The 23326-nt window shown below is 43.8% G+C and overlaps 1 long non-coding RNA gene across 1 annotated transcript in view; it reads right to left on the bottom strand.

Annotated features, from left to right (window-relative positions):
* Window positions 1–1702: 1702 nt before the first annotated feature.
* The window catches only part of LOC134298285 (uncharacterized), a 44560-nt gene continuing 22936 nt past the window's right edge, over window positions 1703–23326 (bottom strand). The window contains exons 2-3 of the long non-coding RNA XR_010005293.1: window positions 4733–4801; window positions 1703–2552 (exon numbers count right to left, since the gene is read on the bottom strand). This is a non-coding gene — a long non-coding RNA (uncharacterized LOC134298285). The remainder of the gene's footprint in view (window positions 2553–4732; window positions 4802–23326) is intronic.

The raw sequence follows: 23326 nt of genomic DNA on the forward strand, positions 1-23326 counted from the left end.
GTGTGGCCATGTTCCAGAAGCATTCTCTCCTGACGTTTCGCCCACATCTATGGCAGGCATCCTCAGAGGTATATACCTCACAACCTCTGAGGATGCCTGCCATAGATGTGGGCGAAACGTCAGGAGAGAATGCTTCTGGAACATGGCCACACAGCCCGAAAGACATACAACAACCCCATTCAGCCTCTGTTTAAAAACCTTCAGAGAAGGAGGCTCCACTATGCTCAGCGACAGTATATTCCAGTGTCAAAAAAACTTTGACTGTTAGGAAGTTCTTCTTAATGTTCAGGTGAAATCTCTTGTCCTGCAATTTGGATCCATTTCTCTGTGCCGTATTCTCTAGAACAGCAGAAAATAATGACTTCTTCAGACATGCCACTGGAATTGCCACTCATTCAGGGCATGGGAACCCGTCGCTCCAAGCCTTGCATTGTCTTCTCAGGTGTATGATGGTAGGCGTGAGCTCTGTAGTAAAATTGCTGTGGAACCAGAGTTGCCACTGAAATTTGCCCCATATGAAGAGGTCCTAAGCTTGTCCTCTCTTCAATGTGACATTCTTTTAAATATTTAACCATGGCTATCAAGTCCCCTCATAACCTTCTCTAAACACATTCAGCTCCCTAAGTTGTTCCTCATAGGGCTTGGTTTTGCCATATTAGCCGTTCTTCTCTGGATATGTTCCAACTTGTCAATATCCTTCTTGGAGGATATTGACAATGTACAACAAATCATATATATTGACCAATGTACAACAAATTGGCAGCCAGAGAAAATAACTCAGAATAAGAGTGATCTAATCTGACTGAAAAGGGCAATGCAGAAATCTGGCAACCCCATCTGGAAGTTTATGAGCTTCTGTAAGAGGTAGTCCCATGTTTATGTGTCCTCCAGTCAGCACTGACGTTTCACACAAGAAAAGATGTCTGCAGACATGAATAAAATGTATATCATCAGAGCTAGTTCTGAGCCCAACTGGCAAAGATGATTGCTTGGCAACCGCTCTCAAGGAAGCACAGGCAGCATTCAAGCCTGTGGTTAAAGGCAGGAATGATAAATGGAAGGTGGAATATTGCCCTGCCACCCCATGTTAACATGTTGTCAGATCAAGGTAATGTCAGAATAGGAGCTCTCTGGCTGATTTGGAAAGAACTATGCAGTCATCTTTTTTTCTTCTGCCTTGAGAAAGACACACACTGAAGGACATTGAAGCTATGCACTGTCAAAGTCAGATCAGAGCCGCCTTGCAAAACAGCAGCCCGAGGGCAGCTGGAAATGGTGGGTCTCAGTGAAAAGAGCTGCACTTTGGTGTCACTGCTCTTGTCAGCTGGCCAACTTCAGACTCTGCCCAGGGCTTTTGGCCTGTCACTTATGACAAGATCCCCGTTCTTATTCCTGCCGACAATCATCAGGTTTGCTTCTAGGCACCGGCTGTGGAGAGCACAGGGAGGCTTGTCTGACCAGGGGCTCAGATGCCCTCCTGTAACATTAATTCATTGTGAAACTTCCCAAAGATAAGAGAAAGATGAAGAGAGGGAAACAAGGCAGGCTTTCTGCATCTGCCTTTCAGATACTTCTTGCATGTCATGCCTACAAAACCAGGAACCATATTGAACTTCTAATCGTACTTAAATATGAAGCAGAGGAATCCAGAGGCATTACTTTTCTTGACATAGGCAAATGAGGATTACATTTTATAAGTGGCTATTTTTGCTTAATATAATTTATTCATCAGCTCTAACTATGGAACTATGTACTACCAATGAGTAAAAACAAATTATTTTATTGGCACAGTAATAACTAAAAGTGGATTCTAGTTAATTTCTTTCAATGTCACTTTTCAACAGTCTTTTGGGAATGTTTTCACAGGAATTTCAAATGTTTTTGGCTGTGTTTTTTTTTTGTTTCAACAAAATTATGGAAAGAATAGATTGTGCATCCTTCATAAATAATTCTAAAATCCTCAAAATCCAAAATTGTCTACCTAGGTGGCTGAGATAGTGACACTTTTGTATTCAGTGTATACAAAATTATAAAAAAAAAATTGTATAAAATTACCTTTGAGATATGCATATAAGTTGCATATGTAACAAATGAAGTTTGTGTATAGACTTGGGTCTCATCTGCACAATATCTTATTAGGTATATGTAAATCTTCCAAGAAAAAAAAATAATCCAATATCCAAAATGGTTTTGGTCTGAAGTATTTCAGATTAGGGATACACAAAAACAGAAATGTAGCAAACAGTGCAGCAAATAATGCCAATGGTATTTTTTCAGCATTGCAGCAAACAGACTTCAACCTCTGTAACGTGCAGCAGGAACAGACTCCTTTCAAAAGTCGTTTTCCAAGTTCTGATTTAATTTTATGCTAATTTGACCCTCATCTTTGAATTTGCTTTTCTCTCTGTGTGATTAATTATGCAGAGTTACTTTGGGACTTTACAGAAGAACCTGAGGTCTGAAAATGCTCTTCATCACCACCTTTCCTCACTCTGTAGTGCTAGACAATACGTCTTGTGCAAAGTGGCATATTAATAGACCAGGAGCTGTTGCTGTGAAAACAAAGGGGGGAAAACTCTCAGTCAGTGTTATGTACGAAAGCAACAACTAGTTTCACAACTGTGCGTCTTGTCTGGCACCAGCAAGTTTTTCATTAGTCTTTGTGCTTTCAATGGCAGAAAGACTGTATACATTTATAAAAGTCCCCTCCTCTCCACCCCCCCCCCCCCCGAACAAACACAATAACTGGCCCCATCACAATTCTCAGCATATCAGGCTCTGTCACCATACCTCTTGGGATTTGGAGGTTGGCATTGTGCCAATGCCTTTCCCCACTGTGGACAGATGTGGGTGTGCAAAAAGTGGCAGAAAATTTGATTTCATTGGAGATTTATGTTCTCTTAGAAAAACTGGAGACACCAACAAGTTCATTTTCTCCAAAGTCAACAGTCAACAGTTACTGAAACAGTAACAGCTATCTATGCTCTTCATCCTTGGTTGTGAATATGATGAAATCAATATTTGGCTATAATCCTAAATAGTCTTGTATTGAATAAAATAAGTGAAAATTAATTCTAAGGATATGTGTATTATAGAACTTCCCAATGTTTTTGTTTTCCTTTCAAATATGGAAGCACAGCTTTGTTCATAATTTGTTTGCCTAGGAAGATCTTTATGCTTTCACATGTTTCAGTTGCTCACTGAAATTTAGCCTAAAGGGATTGATCAGATATTTAGTTTTCCTGTCATCCCTCACCCCCTCCTCTTTTAATGAGTTGGAAAGCTGGCATACATATCAAAGCATATGAATTTTGAACTTCTCAAATCATGGCATTTATTGGGAATGTTTCATTTCTCTTCATTATTAAATGTTCTCTATAATATCAAACTGACCTGTTCCAGCTGCTAAGGAAAATGAACATGAGTAAGAAAAAAATAGCAATGTGACTTTATTTTATTCCCTGTTCCTCATTCCAAAAAGAGGCTTAATGGGCCCTGTTTTTTCAGCATGATATTTGTCACAAAATGTCTTGTAGTACCTTGTGCATATATTAAGTAGAAACCAGAATGATGCTTTAGTGAAAAAAAACCCTATTTGAAACAAATCCAAATTGACTTAAACATGAGATCCAATGGGGTTTTTCTCTAGATAAAGCCAGAGATAGCAGGCGGGGGGGATGAAGTGCAGCCTGGATATGCCTGAAAATCAGCTAAAATGATCCAAAACTGGCAGCAAAACAAGTTATTTACTTCTCCCATCCATTCCCCAGGATCACCCCCCCCCCCAAAAAAAAACAACAACATTAGTTGAAAATCAGACAAAATGGTGGCCAGTGGTAAAGCAACATCACTTCCAGCACACTACAAAGAAGACAACCTGGCCCATTTGGAGGGGGGTGTCAGGGTAGAATTATCCGCAGACCCTCCAGACTCTGCCCCCTCTACACCTTTGGTATGAAGGTTTTGAATGAGCCCAGCCAGCCAACCTTTCTCTTTCCTGCCAATTTTGAGAGAAGTCTGAAATGGGCTTTTGTCTTTGTGAATTTATCATGATGTCTAAGCCATGTTCCCAATGGTAAATCCTTCTGGTGGACTGTCTGTAGAACAATAGACTGCTATTAATTTAAAGGCAATTAGTTGGATGCAAACTGTCAGATTGGCAGTCGCATGCAGCCTGTGAAAACAGACTTGCCCTGTGGGTTTTCCAGAATGTCCCACATAATGGGTGGTTTTATTTTACTGGCCACTTTAGCTGCACCAGCATATTTTAAAGCTTCAGCTGGGGGCACAGGTGGTGCATCTTGTTGACATATTACATTTATCTTGCTCCCCGGAGCATGTTAAAAAACATTAAATCTTTGAATGTGTTCGCCGCATTGCCTTGAATGTTATATAAAATGGAGGCTGCCATATTTTAATATATATTTGTCAATTCATTGAATCCTTTTGCAACTGCAGGTGGCCAGTTGGGGAACAGGAGTGGGGGGAACTATTAGGAAGACTATATAATGGTATAGGGTGCAATAAAACTTTATGGCCTCAAATACAAACCAACCACATTGCTCAAGACTCACAAGTAGTTGTGTCATGAATGAATGATGTGGGTCTAAGCAAATAAGCGTCTATTAAAACTTTATAGCACCACACAGCATCATGAAACCTGTTTAGGCCAGATGGGCTATATTTAGCTCAGTAACAACTGTCGTTGTAGAAGACAAAGTGCACTTTATACCTTTGGTGTGATTAGATATGGCTGCCTTATTTGACACAGCCCTTTCCAGCCCTTAGGAGTTTGCAGTTCCTGTGGGGAAAAAGGACACCATTATTATTCCTGAGCTCCATCCAAACCAAAATTAAACAATGAAATCAGTTATGAAACATTCATGCACTCTATATTAGTACTGCAGATGTGGTTTTCATAACGTGTTTTCCAAAAAGGCCTATGAGAAAGTAGCTAGCTGTTAGAGGGTGTGTAGGTACACAAGGAAGGCACAGCTAATTCAAAACATGGCAGCCAGATCAATCACGGGAACGTCTAGGAGTGAGCATACCATACATATACTAAAATCTCCATTCTCTGCCAAATAGTTTCTGGGCAACATACAAAGTGTTGGTCCTTACCTTTAAAGCACTACATTGTTTGAATCCAGGTGACCTATGGGATCACTTTCTCCTGTATAGTCTGCCCTGTACACTTAAGTTACAGCAATGTTTGAAATTCACTGAGGGTAGAATTCCTATAGGGGTGGATAAAATATTCAAAGTCCCCCTCCCCAGTATCTATACTCAGAATTAAATGCAATCCAATACATTCCTGTTCAGTTCAGCAAGATGTACTCTAAGGTAAGAGTATAGAATTGCAGCCACAAGTTCTTTGGATCTCAATAGCCATAAGGGTACATAGATCTTTATAGACAGATAATGCCTCCCCTTATGGTAAAGAAGTTGTTGCAAATGGGCTTATTTCTTTGTTTTGCTTTCTTTGGCAAGGCTCTTGTGAGTCCCCTAATATGTGCTGAGATGACAATCTATTTGTTTTCATTCATTTATAGAAACATTCCAGTCCTGCTTTTTCCAGCTCTAAGGTGGGTTCCTAATATGGTTTACAAAACAAGATATTACAACAGAACAAAAACAAAGTGTTAAAACAAAGAACAGCTTTCAATTTCAAATAAATAAATCTTCAAAGCAATTAAATTTTTTTATTGATGAACTTTTGGAATCCCCAATGGTGCTGCGGATTAAACCACTGAGCTGCTGAACTGTTCGAATCCAGGGAGTGGGGTGATATCTCGCGGTTAGCCCCAGCTTCTGCCAACCTAGCAGTTCAAAAACATGCTAATGTGACTAAATCAATAGGTATTGCTCTGGTGGAAAGGTAACGGCATTCCATGCAGTCATGGTGGCCACATGACCTTGGAGGTGTCTGCGGACAACACCGGCTCTTCAGCTTAGAAATGGAGATGAGCACCAATCCCCAGAGTCAGACACAACTAGACTTAATGTCAGGGGAAAACCTTTCCCTTTCCCTAAGGGCCCTTTTGCACTATACAATTCTAGCATTATAATTCCACGTAATTAGCATGGCTGCATCCTATGGGATCATGAATTTTACAGTCTGGTCAGACACTAGAGTTCCCTGGCAGAGAATTCTAAACTGTAAATCTCTAAACTGTAAATCCCAGGATTCCATTGGATGTTGCCATGGCTGTTGAAAGTGGAACCACAGTACTCTGTGTATTGTGAAATAGTTGTCAAGGAGAGTACTGTACCATTCCAATGTGAATTAAAAGAGAATTCTTAAACCAGATTTTGATACAGAAAAAGCTCTGAGTATTATGTCCACCAACACACCATTGATTTCATGGATCCTCCATCAAGACCTATGAAAATGATTGCAACTTATAGACAGGTTTATATGGATAGGGAAAACCCTTCCTGGATTTAAGGCGGAAGATAACTAAACTGAGACATTCATACTTTGGTCATATCAAGATAAACATGACACACAAGAAAAACATCCTTTTAAGTTTATTATAATTCATTGTACATAGGCATTGTCCTGCCCCATGAAGACCCTCACTGTTTACCCCTAGTTAAGCCCTTTTTAGTTAGAGGGATGAATATTTTATGTACAGTTTCTGGGGGATCAGTCTAGACAGCCTCTTTGAATTTGAAGCCTCCGTCGCCCTGCCCCTTTAAGAGTCCGCTTTTTCATAACTGAAAGGTGAAGAAAGAGGAAGACCGGAAGGTCTACAAAATAGCATGTCCAGTCAGAGCTGTATTCAAGTCCAGTCAGAGTTAAATATTGAGACCATTTTAGAGACAGTTGAACACCACAAAAGAAAGAGACAATAAGAAGACACAAAGTTTCAAGAGTCTCAATTCAGCCAGAACTGTGTCTATCTCTCAAAGACTTTACATCTCCTCAGAAAGACTTTGTAATGAAACTCAGGAGAGAGAAAGTCTAAAATTCTTTTCAGTTAATACATTCTGGTTTTATTCAGCTACAGAGTCTCTGATCTGTTCCCTGTGTAGCCAGTTCACCTTCCAAGAAGTTAAGATAGTGTGTGTGTGTGTGTGTGGGGGGGGGGGGGGGGGGTAGAACAGGCATAATGGAGATTATGTGTTATAATAGCATTACGCTGCTACTCTTTCAGCTTGTAACAGTGTTTAATTAATTTTTTTTGGCCCAGTTTAGAGTGTTGCAGAAACTTTTGATCATATTGGAAAGGGACACACCACAACATGAGGTAGGAATTCTGCAATCCTCCAGATATTAGATTGCCACCCTCATCATAACCCATCATTGACTATGCTGCCTAGGAATGATGTGCTCTGTAGTTCATCAGCATCTGAAGGACCACAGAATTTGCACCCTCATTTTGTGCAAATAAAGCAAATCTGTTGAAGCAAATCTGTTAATATAATCCTCCTGGGGCTGTTGAAAGTATTCAGTGGGATAAGTCATCTATGTCATTCTGAGCTCCTAAAGGGCAGGGTGGGATGCAGTTAAAAATAAGCCATGCTCCCTGTTTGAAACAGACTTGTCACACAAGATAGGAATCCCCTATCTAATGGTGCAATAAACTGGCATCAGCACTGTATCCCTAAATCTTCCAAATTTAGAAACCATCTATTCATACTGCAGAAGTTCATTTCCTCTCATTATTATTTTATAGCAAGTAATTATTTTATAGTGTAAATTATTAAAGGAGGCAACTTGAGAAGCACAAAAAGTGAGACCCACTAACAAGGAAGCAAATGTAAATTGGGTGAGAACGGAGTGCACGAGCAGAGAAGTTTGCTTTATCACACACACACACAACACCCTCACACATAGTCCTTCTGGATGGCAATGTGCAAATGTGGAGAAGCCAGTGATGGCAGGAGTTCTACTTGTGAGCACATTTTTAATATTGTAAATTAAAGAAAAGTGAGATACTAATGTGATCCATATCAACGTAAATGAAGACATGCTATAACGAAAAGCCAAGAGAATAAGTCACAAAATCCTAAAGCCATTGGGAAATCCCAGTTGGACATCAGACTTTCTTCTCAGAGTGAACAGTCTGGAATGGGATTGGAAGTGAAAAAGAAATTCCCAGCATGACAACGAGCAAGTGGGAATTCTGGATGTGGAGAAATGTGGAGCACACTGTCTTTCCATCTGTCAGGTTGCAAGAGAAGAAAATATATTAGTCCTTCTATGCCACCTACTGTAGGAAGCCCATTATTTACATGTTTGTACCAGTATCAAGAGTCAGGCTAATTTTTTAAAACACACACCACACACATAGACTAGAAAAGTGCAACCGAGCTCTTATACAGTAGAGTCTCGCTTATCCAACGTAAACGGGCCGGCAGAACGTTGGATAAGCGAATATGTTGGATAATAAGGAGAGATTAAGGAAAAGCCTATTAAACATCAAATTAGGTTATGATTTTACAAATTAAGCACCAAAATATCATGTTTAACAACACATTTGACAGAAAAAGTAGTTCAATACATAGTAATGCTATGTAGTAATTACTGTATTTATGAATTTAGCACCAAAATATCACGATGTATTGAAAACATTGACCACAAAAATGCGTTGGATAATCCAGGACATTGGATAAGCGAGTGTTGGATAAGTGAGACTCTACTGTATTATCAGGACTGTATTGCAAAAATAGATTTGTTCAAGAAGATACTTCAGTGGCTCATCTTAGAGTCATTTTTGCCATTAGGAAATAAAACTGTTCCAACATTTTATAGGAGGTTGAGGCACTTTCTGTTTCCTTCTAGTCTGTAACATCATTACTGTGGATATTTCTTGAAACGATTGTCATAACCATTTGTAGCAAATAAGTGTATAAGTGAAACAGAGCCAGCATGGTATAATGGTTTGAGTGCTTCATTATAGCTCTGGAGAACAGGGTTCAAATTCCCACTCAGCAATGAAAACCCACTGGATGACCTTGGGCAAGTCACACACTCTTAGTCACTGAGAACCCTGTGGTAGATTTGCCTTAACGTTGTCATAAGTCAGGAAGAACTACAGATATACGTGGTGCCTCCCATGTCAGCAATTCATTCCAGCATTTAGTTTATGCTTTAAAAGAGCTCTTTAAGATCCTGGACCTTTGAGAGGTAAAATGTAGCACTTTGAATACTTTCTATAAAGTTCAGACTAAAATCCAGATTAGATTCATCACCACCATCTGCAACTGATGGGGTTATTAAGTCATGAAATTATTTAGTTTTAATGAAGGACTCAAGGCGATTGATTTTAAAAAGGGAACATTACAGACTGTCTGAGATTAATTTATTCCTGAATAAGAAATTAATCTACTTTTGAATACCTCATTCACATTTAAAGGAAGATATCATTAATAATCTTTGAACTTTTAAGACACACCTTTTTGTTTCAACTGGCAAGGAGTAAATCAACTTCTGTATCAAATATAGATGCATGTGTAGATATATATTTTCAGACCTATTCAGGGAAATCACAAAAAGCAGATTAATTAAACAAGAATAATGCCACTGGCTGAAATGATGTGAAATTTATGTACAAACTAGCTTGGGGACCCGGTGATGCCTGGGTTATTTGATAAATGCATTATTTATCTTTGTTTGTTAGGTATTCTCAGTTTGGAGTGGGTGAACTACAATTCCCAGAATCGTGGGCCAATCCTCCCCAAACCCTGCCAGTATTCAAAGTTGGCCATTTTGGGTCTGTGTACCAAGTGTGGTCCAGATCTGTCATTGGCTGGTCATCGCCTGGCTGTAGTGCTCTCTGGATGGGGGTGAACTGCTACAACTCCCAGATTCCAGAGGCAATTGTCCCAAAACATCTGTCAGTATCCACAGCAGGCTATATTGAGTCTGTGTGCCAAGTAGGCTTGCTCAAAAAATTCGATTCCTCCGTATGTCATATGCAATTTGTTTGTTTTATTGCTTTTGAAGCGATATTCGACTCGGATTTTCCCGTCGTGTGGATCTCGTGGTATTGAACCATGATAGCCTATTTTTCTGATGTCGTCGTATGTTTTTCGGAAGCAAAGCAAGTGAACTTGCAAATCGCCCAAACTTTCTTTGGTGCACTGGGGCAACCTAGCCTGTTGTTTCCTCCCTGTGGCCAATCGGAGTGCACGTTGAACTTAGGGGAGGTGCTTGTATGTCCTCAATGAAAAGAGCCTACAGGGTGCTTCGTGGCTCATTCATGCCGGGGATCTGGGGAGGATGGTGGGGCTTAACTCAGCAGTGTGGTTCCAGGCAAGATTTTTCTCCTGCGTTGGAGACTAGCTAGCTTCCTTGCCTGGTGTCCACTGGGCTTTGGGATTAAGAATAGAGCAGAGAGAGCATCCAAAGAAGACCGGGGAAAGGGTTGGTTTTCGAGAAGGCTGTGTTTGGAAAAGGGGCTGTGGGTTTTTTTTCCCCCACTGGCTTGGGGTCCGCCCACCAGCACTGTTATTTTCCTGCTGCGCCATATTGTCTGGGTGGTGGTGAGGTTGGCTTTTAGTTTTCTTTTAATATTTTTTCGGTTAAAGAATAAAAATAAGGAGTACTTATTTAAGCAGCTTTTTGAGGGTGTCTGGGAAATGTTTGTTTGGATTTTTTTTAGGTGTTTGCAGTGTTGCAAATACTGGAATTCCCATTTCCCCCATAACAATACCTTGGGGATTAAAGGCTGAATATTTTCCCTTGTTTTGTTCCATTTCCAACCTTGCAGGCCTCCTCAAAGCACTGCACCTAGTTTTGCTATGTCTGGCATATACTAGAATTCCCATTATCCCCATAAGAATACCTTGGGGATAAGGGGTTGAAGATTTTCCCTTGTTTGGTTCCATTTCAAACCTTGCAGGTCTCCTCAAAGCACTGCACCTTGTTTTGCTAAGTCTGGCATATACTAGAATTCCCATTATCCCCATAAGAATACCTTGGGGATAAGAGGTTGAATATTTTCCCTTGTTTGGTTCCATTTCCAACCTTGCAGGCCTTCTCAAAGCACTGCAACTCATTTTGCTAAGTCTGGCATATACTAGAATTCCCATTATCCCCATAAGAATACCTTGGGGATAAGGGGTTGAAGATTTTCCCTTGTTTGGTTTCATTTCAAACCTTGCAGGCCTCCTCAAAGCACTGCACCTCGTTTTACTAAGTCTGGCATATACTAGAATTTCCATTATCCCCATAAGAATACCTTGGGGATAAAGGGGCTGAAGATTTTCCCTTGTTTGGTTCCATTTCAAACCTTGCAGGCCTCCTCAAAGCACTACACCTCGTTTTGCTAAGTCTGGCATATGCTAGAATTCCCATATTGCCCTTATCAGAATAAGAACAACTGTAAGAGAAGGGTTTCTGATAGTAACACCCAGGACACATTGCAAAACAACAAAGGAAGAGATCTTTTCCCCCTCTAACGCAATTGCTTCCTCCCTTCTGTAATCTGAAAACCCTCCCACTTTCATGGAATGTTTTGCTGAACGCGTGTCTGATGGACCAAGTCCTGGCCGTGGTCAAGCCACTACCCGGACTCTTTGGGGGGGGGGGCAAGAAAGTTAGGGGGAATTCCATCCGTCTAGAATGCGCCACGATGGGAGGGGGTGGACTTGTTGATGAAGCCTGTTTGACTGTCGAAAGTTCACACCCCTCAACCCTGAGCCAGTTGTCTGTTGGAGCTGAGACAACTAGACGAACAATGGAACATGTTGCTGTCTTGGAAGTACAGGTGGTGGATAGTGAGGAACTTGGAACCCCCCCCCCCCACACACACACACACACACTCACTACTGACAGTGAGGAGGAGGAAGATGAAGTACCATCAAATCTTGGACTTCCTCAGGCTGCCGTTATGGCGCCCACGACTCCAACCTCCCCCTGCCCCATTGGAAGCACTCAAAGTTCCCTGGGTGGCGGCGCTGTGGCAATGGGAAGGACAAGGTCTTATATTTGGGACCATTTTAATGTCCATGCTTAGCATGCCACTTTGGCAGTTTGTAGGCACTGCAGGGCAAATATCAGCAGAGGGAGAGACCTGAGACATCTTGCGACCTCGGGGTTGAGCTCTCACATGAAGAGGCATCACCCCACAATATCGATAGGACGGGGAGCCGCAAGCCCTTGCAGTGCCAGCATAAACACACAAAGTTCTCCTTGTTTAGCGGTGGGAGGCAGACACAGGCCACCTTGGAGGATTGGGGCCTTCCATTAGCCAGGAAGAGAACAGGGGAAACGTTCCCCACACCCCACCAGATAACCCAACATGTGGGAGAGATGATGGCCCTCGATCACCATCCATTCCGCATGGTCGAGCAAGATGGCTTTGTTCGCTTGATGGAACTCCTGTGCCCCCGCTACAAAATCCCCTCCTGTCACACCTTTTCCCGAACAGTTATACCCGGCTTGTATGAGGGCTGCAAGGAACGCATTGTCCAGATGTTGCAGAGTGCCATGGAAGGACACATCCATTTTACCTCTGATATTTGGTCAAGCTTGGGAGGAGGCCATTCCTACCTCTCTCTGATGGCGCATTGGTGGGAGAAAGAAGGCCGTATGGATACATCCCATCGTTGGGCACTCCTCACTATAGAGGTAGCTGATCGGGATCATAAGGCTGACACCATCTGCAGCTATCTTGAAAACATGATGGGGGAGTGGATGCAGTGCAGGCCAGAAGCAATGAGGAGGGGGTTCATGGTGACTGATGCTGGGAAAAATATGATCAAAGCGGTGGAAAATGCTGGCTTTACGAACGTCACCTGCATGGCCCACTTGCTTCTCAATACCATCAATGAAGGTTTAACGAGCACCTAAGAGCAGCAGACCAACCCCGCAAACATCACCCTGCTGATCGAGCGCTGTAGAATGATTGCGGGCTACTTCCACAGGAGCACGAAGGCAGGTCAGGAGCTGAGAGAGAGACAGAACTTGGAAGGGCTCCGGCAGCACAAGCTGCTGCAGGACGTCTCCACCCGGTGGAATTCAACCTATAAGATGCTGGCATGCATGGTCGAGCAGCAGAAGGCGGTCCATGGCATTTCCCTTTCCTTAGTTGCGTCTATAAGCAAGCTTGTGCCAAGCAAACAAGAGTGGGACACCATGTACCAGCTGGTAGACGTCCTGAAGCCATTCAAAGATGCCACAGAGACCCTTTCCGAATCGAGAGCCCTTCTTAGCCAGGCGGTCTCCCTTGTTTTGAGGCTAAGGAGGCATCTAGAAATGCTTGGGGCCGGTTGGACACTGGACTCCCTGGCCAGCCCGCTGACACCTCCGGTCCAGGAGGTGGTGAGGAGGTTGTCCTTTGCCGTACGGAAACGCCTTGAGCCACTTCTTGAGCCACACTTGAGCAAGGTCCATATGCTGGCGGCCTTGTGCAATCCACAGCTAAAGTACACCGTCTGCCCCAAATACTTTACCTTATGGTAGGCCCAGCTAGTAAACCTTGTGAGGGAGGTCTTTGCTGCCAGAGTGGGGGAAACGGGTCCTGTGGCCCCTCTGCTGCAGATGCCCACCACCCCCAGCACTAGCGGAAGTGGTGAGAGTGACAGTCCCGAGGAGCTGGCCAGGGGGTGCCGTTGGGTAACGGGTCTCCAGCAGCAACAAGGAAACACTTTCTTTGCAGAGACGGTGGCCACACTAGCCCGCTCAGAAGATATGTCTTTGCTGGCTTCGGTGCAAAAGATAGACTCGGCTGAGTGCTCGGTCAACTGGTACTTTGAGGAGCCTCCAGAGATAATTTCCTGTGATCCATTGGCCTACTGGGCTTCACGTGATCACAAGTGGCTGGATCTATCACACGTAGCCCACCAGTTTCTCAGCTGCCTGCCCACCAGAGTGCAGAGCGAAAGGGTCTTCAGCCTTGCGGGAGATGTAGTCACACCCCACCGCAGCTTGCTGGACCCCCAAACAGTTGAGAAACTGGTCTTCTTGAAGGCCAACCTGCCCGTGTTGAATTTCCCCAAGTTGGATTTTGGCATCCACGCCTCCTTGAACAACAGTACTCTTTTTCTTTAAGCTGCTCTGTTTCTGGTTTATTTCAGCAACTTTGGAGGGGTGGCCCAGTCCCTTTTCCTTATGTCCACACCTCTCTCCTCCGTCCTCCAAAGCTATCCTAGTTCTCAGTTCTCCTTTCCATCCTCCAGAGTTTTCCTGTCCATCATAATCATCACACACCGTCCTCCGCTTGCATTTTTGGAGACATCCATACCTTGGGGCCAGTCCCCGCAGTTTGTCTATGTTTGAATGAATAAGTACAGTTATGAAGCTTCTTTACTAAGTTATAATTTGCAATAGCATTTCTAAGTATAACAATAACCCCCCCCTCCCAAATTTTTTAACGTCCCTTCATTCTATCTAACATTAGTTTATCAAGGAGTAAAGAGAACTACCTCAAAGTTATTTGGACGAACATGCGACTCCAGTCACTGAAACTTTGGTGTTTCTGCTTTCCTACGTGTATTCAAACATATCATGCTAAAGATGGGATGGGGAGATTTTTATTTGATCCTGATTTCATTACTTTCATAATGTGAGTGGTTTTGGCTGAAGTATTGCTTGCTTCCCGGTTAATTTTCTTCTTGCAATGCTTGCCCGGGTCTTGGAATGGGGGGAGGGGGGTAGAATGGCGTTTCTCTGGCGGAGTTCCGCTGGCTCACTGCTGTATGCTGAAGTGGCTCTTCAAGCTTATCTGGAGGTCGAATTCGGCTGACCTATTGCAAGCATTTCTGCTGGTCGCGTCAAGGCTGATACTATAATCCCCAATCACGCAGTGGAGGGTTCGCAAACTGGGGGTGGTGGGGGGGGAGAGCCTTTCCAAATCCTTGTCCATGTCTCCCCCTTCTCCTTCTCCCCCTCTTTCAATTTCTCCTCCCTTTCTCTGAAATGGTGGTTGACGGCTCCTGGGTGGGATGCGTGTGCATGGCGCTCATGGTATGAAAGATTGAGGAGGTTGTGGCAGATGTCAATTTCGGGCCTGCCTCATCCTTCTCCTGAAGAGACATGCTCCCTGGAATCCTAACGAGCATTAAAGAGAGGAGTGGTGGCAGGCCAAACTTTGTGGGGTTGGGGTTTTTTTGGCTGGCGGTGGTGGTAACACGACAGAGTGCTACAAAGGGCCGGACAACGGTCCTTCAGCACAGCCTTCATCCTCTGCAATAGCTTCAGTTTCCTGGTCCTTCTGGGCAGTCTTCTGACAGGTCCAGGGGTGGGGCGGGAAAAATGTTTTCTTCTGCCAGAGGAGCTTGTTTCTTTCTGTTTTTGGATAGTTGAGAATGGGTTTCCAAAAGTACCTCCCTGTTATCGTAACAGCGAGGGGGGGGAGGGGGTTCAGTAATGCAAAGCATTGTATGTTTTCCCGCTTCTGGGTTCGCCATGTCAGCCTCTCTGTGATGTGCGCTGGCCAACAGTGGCCGGCCGGGGGTGGGAGCTTTTCGGCTGTGAGACACATGGCGGTAAGGATGCCCCCCAAGTTTTTTTACAGATTGTGTTGCCTCCTGGGCAATGGGGTTGACTTTCCCGCATTGCATTGCATGCTTTCCCGCTTCTGGGTTCGCCATGTCTGCCTCTCTCTGGAATGTGTGCTGGCCAACTGTGGCTGGCAGGGGGTGGGGGGAGTCTTTGAACTAGCGTGTATATGGCGGGGGTCCTAACATTTTGACAGATTTACGGGCACTGAAACAAAGTTACACAATTAGAAGAAGGACTTTCACAGTGAAGAATACCCCATTGAACAGGAAATAACAATTTAAAAGCAGGAACAGATTTTTGCAATTTGTAAATAAAGATTTTTTTATATAAACTATGAAATTGCGCAATAAATTTGAGGAAAGGGCAAACGCTCTGCAGTTTGGTGAGCAAGCAGTGTGGAATGTGTTCTACCACTGTACCAAATTTGATCAGGATAGCTCAAAAAATGAGGCCCCGTAAAAGTGCCCCCCCCCCCCGGGGCTGTTTTGGGCATCCACCATTAACGAATTATTTTCGAATATAATGAATTTTTGTTAAATTTCAAAAATTTTGGAGACAAAATTCAGAAGTGACTTCAGAAACGAAGTGCCAGCACCCCCTCCTTTTGAAGCGAGTTTAGAAACATTTTTTTCATGGATTGCTCAAGCCTAGTGCCAAGTTTGATCCAGATCTGTCGTTGGCTGGGTTCAGTGCTCTTTGGATGCAGACGAACAACAACTCCCAAAATCAAGGCCAATTCCCACAAACTCCTGCAGTATGTACAGTTGGTCATGAGGCTTCTCTGTGCCAAGTTTGGTCCTGGTCCATTGTCGGTGGGGGTCACTGTTTCTCTGGATGCAGATGAACTATAACTCCCTTTTCCCCAAACTTGTCCAATATGCTCTTTTGGTTATGGGGGCTCTGTGTGCCAAGTTTGGTCCTGGTCCATCATTCGGGGTTCGGAGTGCTCATTCATTGAAGGTGAACTATAAATCCCAGTACCTACTACTCCCAAATATCCAGGCCAATTCCCCTCAAAAAACCCCAGTATTCAAATCTGGGCATATCAAGTATGCATGGCAAGTTTGGCCCAGAGCCATCATTGTTTAGGTTCATAGGATTCTGGGAGTAGGTGCACTACAACTCCTCTACATTCCCCAGTAGGAGTCACAGTGCTCTGACTTGATGCAGGGTGAACTACAACTTCCATCATGTGGAGTCAATCCCTCAAACTCCTCCAGGAAGTGTAGTTGTGCTGTGTTCGTTCTGCAGACAGATTTGAAAGGGAAGGACAGTAAGCAGGGTCATGCAAATTTCACACAAATGGAGAACCTTGGGATGCCTGCCGGTGGTGGTGGACAATGAAAAATCTAGGATGAAATGGTCCCCAAATGAAAGCTTTCCTTGGGTGGTGGGCTGTAGTGTTTGGGGAGGACATTGGCAGGGTTTGGACTACATGTTCATGGAGCTCGCTGTAACTGCAATGTCAGTGGAAAAGAGTGACTTGCTGGCTCCTTAGGACTGGGAACTATAGCCTGTTTGTGGAGGCTGGAGGCTGTCTGTGTGAACAGATACCCATGCCACATACACACATATGGTTTTGCACTTTTGTTATGGATATAGATATAGATATAGATAAGATATAGATTTATGAGTTCTACAAGGTCTTCCTTATAAACTCCTCAAAAAGGCCAATGGATTCATCCTATATTGGAGAGAATCCATGGGCTCCTGGCTGGGTGTGTGGAGAAGCCACCATTCCACTCCATGCCCCACATCCCCCTTCTTACCTTGCCCTTCATCCCATGGGAGAAGCATCAGTGCCCAGCTTCCCCCCATTGCAGGGAAGGCAACACAGGAAGGCTCCTGTGCTGCTGTGGCAGCGGTGTGCACTGTTTTCTCTCCCTTTTCGGCATGGAGCCCAGTTGAAAGTACCTCTGCATCGTGTGAAGGGTTCCTTGCCAAAAACGGAGGGGAAGCAGTGTACGACAGGTAAATAGATCCATATGATGAGGTTGTTAAAGGGAAAGATGTAAGCCACTGCTTTATTCTCCCATTGAAGTCAGAGGGTTTGAAAAGGAACAAATATTGATTTGAATATAGCCACTGTAATCCCTGCCATATTTCCAAGCACTTTTTCCATATATCTTCGTGCTTCTTTTACATGATTAGTCAAAACACAAGTTCCAACAAGAACCATTTGAAATATTGAAACCAAACATAAGCCAAAAAAAGTGAAAGAGAGGGGAAAAACCCAAGTTTCTGCCTGACTTTCTGACTCTCTCAGATTGTTTAGAGTACAAACGGACCCTGTGTTGGTGGGCAATGAGCCTCCCCTATGAATGGCCTATTGAACACCTTATACGGTGGATTCAGCTAGTCATAGCAACAAATCATCTTTATATGTAAACCCATGAGACCTTGCAACAACCACAATGACAAGCCATTTGAATGAATTCTCAGAAGAACATGTTTTGCCCATCCAATAAATAAGTGTGAAAATCTCTGGATTCAGTTTAGCTCTTTCAAACCAATGGCTGTCTCTCTGTGTATGTTTAAGTAATCATAATAATAACACTAGGGAAATAACATGAATGTGTCACAGCTGATATGAGTGAGATTAGCTCGGGAAAGTGACAGGAGTACTTTGCAAACAGAGTATTCTGAAGCAAAATTGGGGTGGGGAGCAGCATGTTCTGGGAACACTTGGCTTAATTCATTACATGTTTTCCAAGGCTGCCAGTCTGTTATGAATGATTCCGCAATGACTTTGGGTTTTGCTCTGCTGAAATGTTACAACACCATGACCTTACACTTTACAAAGAAACTTTTTGAGCACTGTTTTGTCCAAAAGGTGTGGAATGAAAATGACTACAGAGTTTCTTTTAAAAAAACACAATTTATAGAAAATGACTGAGTTCAGTAGCCAGTGGAATACAAGGTATTTCTAGATGTTCTTAACAACAGCTGAACAAGTAAAAACTCAATGACAGGAATTTATTAGATCAAAGAGACAGCCACCCAAAAGAATGTTTATTTGGTATATCTCTTAACAAAATCAGTAAAGATTACCCTCTGTTCCTCTTGTAAATCAATTTTTGAGAGAGGAGCATTGGTGGGATTCTTTGTAGTCCTTAGAACAGAATACAACTAGACTCCATAGCAATTTGTTCCAATATCAGGAGAGCAGTGAATCTTGCCTCTATTTTAGTCTAAACTGTAAAGGAGATAACCTAAATGCCAAAAACTATTTTGAGGGAAGCACCTTGAGCAGCCCATTTAAATTCAGGATAAACTGCAGAGTGGATTTTGTTCCAGCCACCACTAAAGGCTTTAGTTGTTATAGGGAAGACTTCATTCCTTTGTGTCTCAATTAAGCAGACTTCTGATAGATCTTCCTAAAGCAACTCCTAGCTGATGTTCTCACTTGGAGTATGAATAGTTCTTAGCATCAAAAGGTTCTGTGAATAGAATATTTTTACCAGAAAGGGGCAGGAATGCCTGCCTATATTACGAAAGAGAAATTAGAGGAACAGAGGAAACATTTCCCCCCTTTTTAAAAACGAAACACAAACCATGGAATACAAGTGTACTTTTAGCTCACCTTCATATCTCAGAGTGTGAAATTCTGTGAATGATGTAATAAACTTAGTTTGGATAGGATTGTGCTTATTTCTGGCATGTTCAGAAGACCATCCCATGTTTTCTTAGCAGTTCTGCCATATTTGATTCTCTGACTCCATTTTTTAATGTTTGGGCTAAGCAAGTTATATTTATTTCTACATAATGAGGGGGCTAGCCTTTCATGCTATTCTTGCATAGAAACAAGACCTATTCCGATCACTCTTCCTGCATTTTCCTGGGCTCCTGAGAAATCTCACAGAAACTTGCAGAAACCCAGTGTAGAGTTGCCATCAACATGGTTGTAACAGGGACAAATGCAAGATAATCGGCCTTAATCGACAGCTGGGAGAGCTGTCCTTTACACCTGCTCCAGTCTACTTAGAAAATCCTACTCAAAAACTCCCTCTGTCTGATCTTGCTCTGTCTCTTTTTCAGATAGCGGGCCGAATGCTGGACACATAGCAGGCGTTAGCATGGAATGCAAATTTGGGAGGGGGATTCCGGTCATCAGTAGTGACGGGACAAACAGCAGTGGTCCTAGGTCAAGTGCCAGAGTGAGGTCGAGTCGATTGGAAACTCGTTCTCTCTCCAACTTGCGTTCCATCCCCAGGCATATGGCTGAGAAGGTGCTACCAACGCCTCTCCTGTCCCTGCTACTATTCAATGCTAGGTCTATTGTTAACAAAACTGCTACCCTTTCGGACTTTATTCTCAATCAAGGAGCGGACCTGGTTTGTATTACAGAGACCTGGACCCGTGGGGGTGATAACATTCCCTCACATGGACTGACACCTCCAGGCTTCCAAATATTTCAACAGCCACGGAGTGTAGGATGGGGTGGAGGAGTAGCAATACCCGCCCGTGATTATTTTACCATCAAAGTTATTCCAACTCCAAAGATAGTGTGTTGGTGCGGTCTTGGCTAGTAGGGAATCCCTAGCCATTCTTGTAGTTTACCGCATACCTGGGTCTCCGGGAGAGAGTCTGCTTAACTTATTAGATCTTGTGGCGGACTGGGTCCTGAAGTTCCCCAGACTTATTGTTCTGGGCGACTTTAATGTACATATCGAGGCACTGTCATCTTCATCAGTGACTAAGGACCTAGTACCAACCTTTGAAGCTTTGGGGCTCTCATTACTCAAGACTCGCCCTACTCATCGGGCTGGTCACACTCTAAACTTGATTTTTAATATCGGAGTACAAACATCTCTATCCGCGGTAATTGATGTTCCCTGGTCTGATCTCACTGTCCTGAAGGCCCGGATTGAGATTCCATCTCCTCCTCTCCATCTTGCCAAACCAATCTTTGCTCGGCCTAGAAGACTCATGGAACCTGCTAGGTTCTTGAATGCCCTTAAGGGCCTGGGAACTGTGTGCGCCACTCTCAATGAGCTAGTCGACAACTGGAATATCAGTTTGTTGGCTGCCTTGGATGAGATTGCCCCCAGACACCTCCTTCACCCTCACCGGAATCGCTCCCCCGGTACACTAATGAGCTACGGATGATGAAGCAAGCACGAAAGCGGCTGGAATGTCAGTGGCGACGGAAACTCGACGAGGTGTCACTGTCTGCTTTCAAGGCTTTTCACAGGTCCTTCAAATCAGCTGTCAAAGACGCTAACAAATCTTACAATTCCTCCTTAATAGCCTCTGCTAGATCGCGCCCAACACAAGTATTCAAAATTGTTCGTGCTCTGACCACTCCGGCTCCCTTAGTCCAAAACCCAGCAACCACGGCTCTCACAGCAGTGGCATTCCAGAAGTTTTTCACTGATAAAATCACCATGCTTCGGCAGGAACTGCCCCCTACAGTTGATACCTTGAGAGAGCTCGAGACTTTGTGGCCGCTTAGTGGGCCTATCTTTGACCAATTTACTCTGCTTGACAGGGAAGATGTCGCTAGAATCCTGGCTGTTGCAAAACCAACCACCTGTTCCCTTGATCCGTGCCCCTCTTGGTTGGTGAAGAGCTGCCTGGAAGGTCTACTCAATCCGTTGAGTAATATAATCAATGGCTCTCTTGAACAAGGGGTCTTCCCGGACAACCTAAAAGAGGCAAGAGTTCGTCCCTTGCTAAAGAAGCCTAGCTTGGATCCCATGATCATTGCCAATTATTGTCCGATCTCTAACCTTCCATTCTTAGGTAAGCTGATAGAGCGGGCTGTACTGGGACAAATGCAACAATTTTTGGATGATACAACTGGCCTGGACCCTTTCCAGTCAGGCTTCCGCCCTGGCCATGGGACGGAGACAATCCTGGTTGCCATTACAGATGAACTCCGTCACCAGTCTGATAGCGGCAGATCAGTGCTACTGGTACTTCTCGACCTTACTGCAGCGTTTGACACCGTTGACTACAATCTACTGATTCACTGTCTCGCCATGTCCAGAGTTCGCAGTCAGGCCCTCAATTGGTTCAACTCATTTCTCCGAAACCGGAGCCAATGTGTGGAGTATATTGATCAAGTCTCTGACAGATCTTCCTTCCTATGTGGGGTACCCCAAGGTGCAATTCTCTCCCCTCTTCTCTTCAACATCTATGTTAGACCTCTTGCTAGTTTGGCTTGGAGTTTTGGCCTAGATTGCTATCAATATGCGGATGACACCCAACTCCTTCTGCGCTTGGAGCCTGGAGCAATGTCAATACCAGACAATTTCACCTTATGTCTGGAGGCTCTGTCGAACTGGCTATGTGCTAGTAGACTGAAGGTGAACCCGGCGAAGACTGAGATTCTTTGGCATGGCCGCTCGACTGGTCTGACCCATTTGCTACCCAACTTCGATGGTGCTGCCCTATCTCCTTCGCCTACCATTAAGAGCCTGGGTGTTGTTTTGGATTCGCAGCTGACAATGGAAGCTCAGGTCGCTGCTGCAAGCAAACAGGCCTTTTTCCATCTACGACAAGCGAGGCAACTGGCACCCTATCTATCTGATGAAGCTCTGGCAACAGTCATCCATGCCACGGTCACGTCTAGGCTGGACTATTGCAACTCCCTGTATGTTGGCCTTCCGATATCTACGACCCGAAAGCTCCATACTGTTCGGAATGCGGCAGCCAGGCTACTCACAAGAACACCCACGAAATGCTATATAACACCAGTGCTGCAGCATCTGCATTGGCTTCCAACTGATTACCATGGTCTATATAAGATGCTAGTTCTGACCTTTAAAATTCTTTACGGCCAGGGCCCATCGTACCTTAGGGACCGTCTCTCCTTCTCCCATCATCAGAGGTCGCAACGACCATCCCAATGCAACTTACTTTATATACCGGGTCCTAGAGAAGTGCACTTGGAAAGGACCAGACGCAGAGCTTTTTCTTTTTCTGCCCCTGCCTTATGGAATGCCTTGCCACCCTATATGAGAGCCATGCGTGAGTTAGGGCCTTTTACCCTGGCACTCAAGACTTGGCTCTTTACTAGAGCTTTTAATCTATGTTAATTTTATCAATATTTGTATGTATGTATTTTTATCCTTTACAATTTTATCTTGTAAATCACCTAGAACATCTTGGATGGAGGGTGATTAATAAGTAATTAAATGTTGTTGTTGATGATGATGATGATAATAATAATAATCTACTTAGGCAGAAAAAATGAAATGCAAATATACAGAATGGGGGATGCCTGGCTTGACAGCAGTATGTGTGAAAAGGATCTTTGAGTCCTCATGGACAACAAGTTAAACATGAGCCAACAATATGATGCAGCAGCTAAAAAAGCCAATGGGATATTGCCCTGCATAAATAGGAGAATAGTGTCTAGATAGAGGGAAGTCATTCTACCCCTCTATTCCGCCTTGGTCAGACCACACCCGGAATCACTCTGTGTCCAGTTCTGGGCACCACAATTGAATGGAAATGTTGACAAGCTGGAAGGTGTCCAGAGGAGGGAGACTAAAATGATCAAGGGTCTGGAGAACAAGCCCTATGAGAAGCGGCTTAAAGAGCTAGGCGTGTTTAGCCTACAGAAGAGAAGGCTGAGAAAAGACATGATTGCCATGTATAAATATGTGAGTGGAAGTTATAGGGAGGAGGGAGCAATTTTGTCTTCTGCTGCCGTGGAGAGTAGGATGCGGAACAACGACTTCACACTACAGGAAAGGAGATTCCACCTGACCATTAGGAAGAACTTCCTGACTGTGAGAGCTGTTCGGCACTGGAATTCTCTACCCCAGACTGTGGTGGAGGCTCCTTCTTTGGAGGCTTTTAAGCAGAAGCTGGATGGCCATCTGTCGGGGGTACTTTGAATGCGATTTCCTGCTTCTC

The sequence above is a fragment of the Anolis carolinensis genome, chromosome 1 (genome assembly GCF_035594765.1).
Source record: "Anolis carolinensis isolate JA03-04 chromosome 1, rAnoCar3.1.pri, whole genome shotgun sequence".
In the NCBI taxonomy this organism is placed as follows: domain Eukaryota; kingdom Metazoa; phylum Chordata; class Lepidosauria; order Squamata; family Dactyloidae; genus Anolis; species Anolis carolinensis.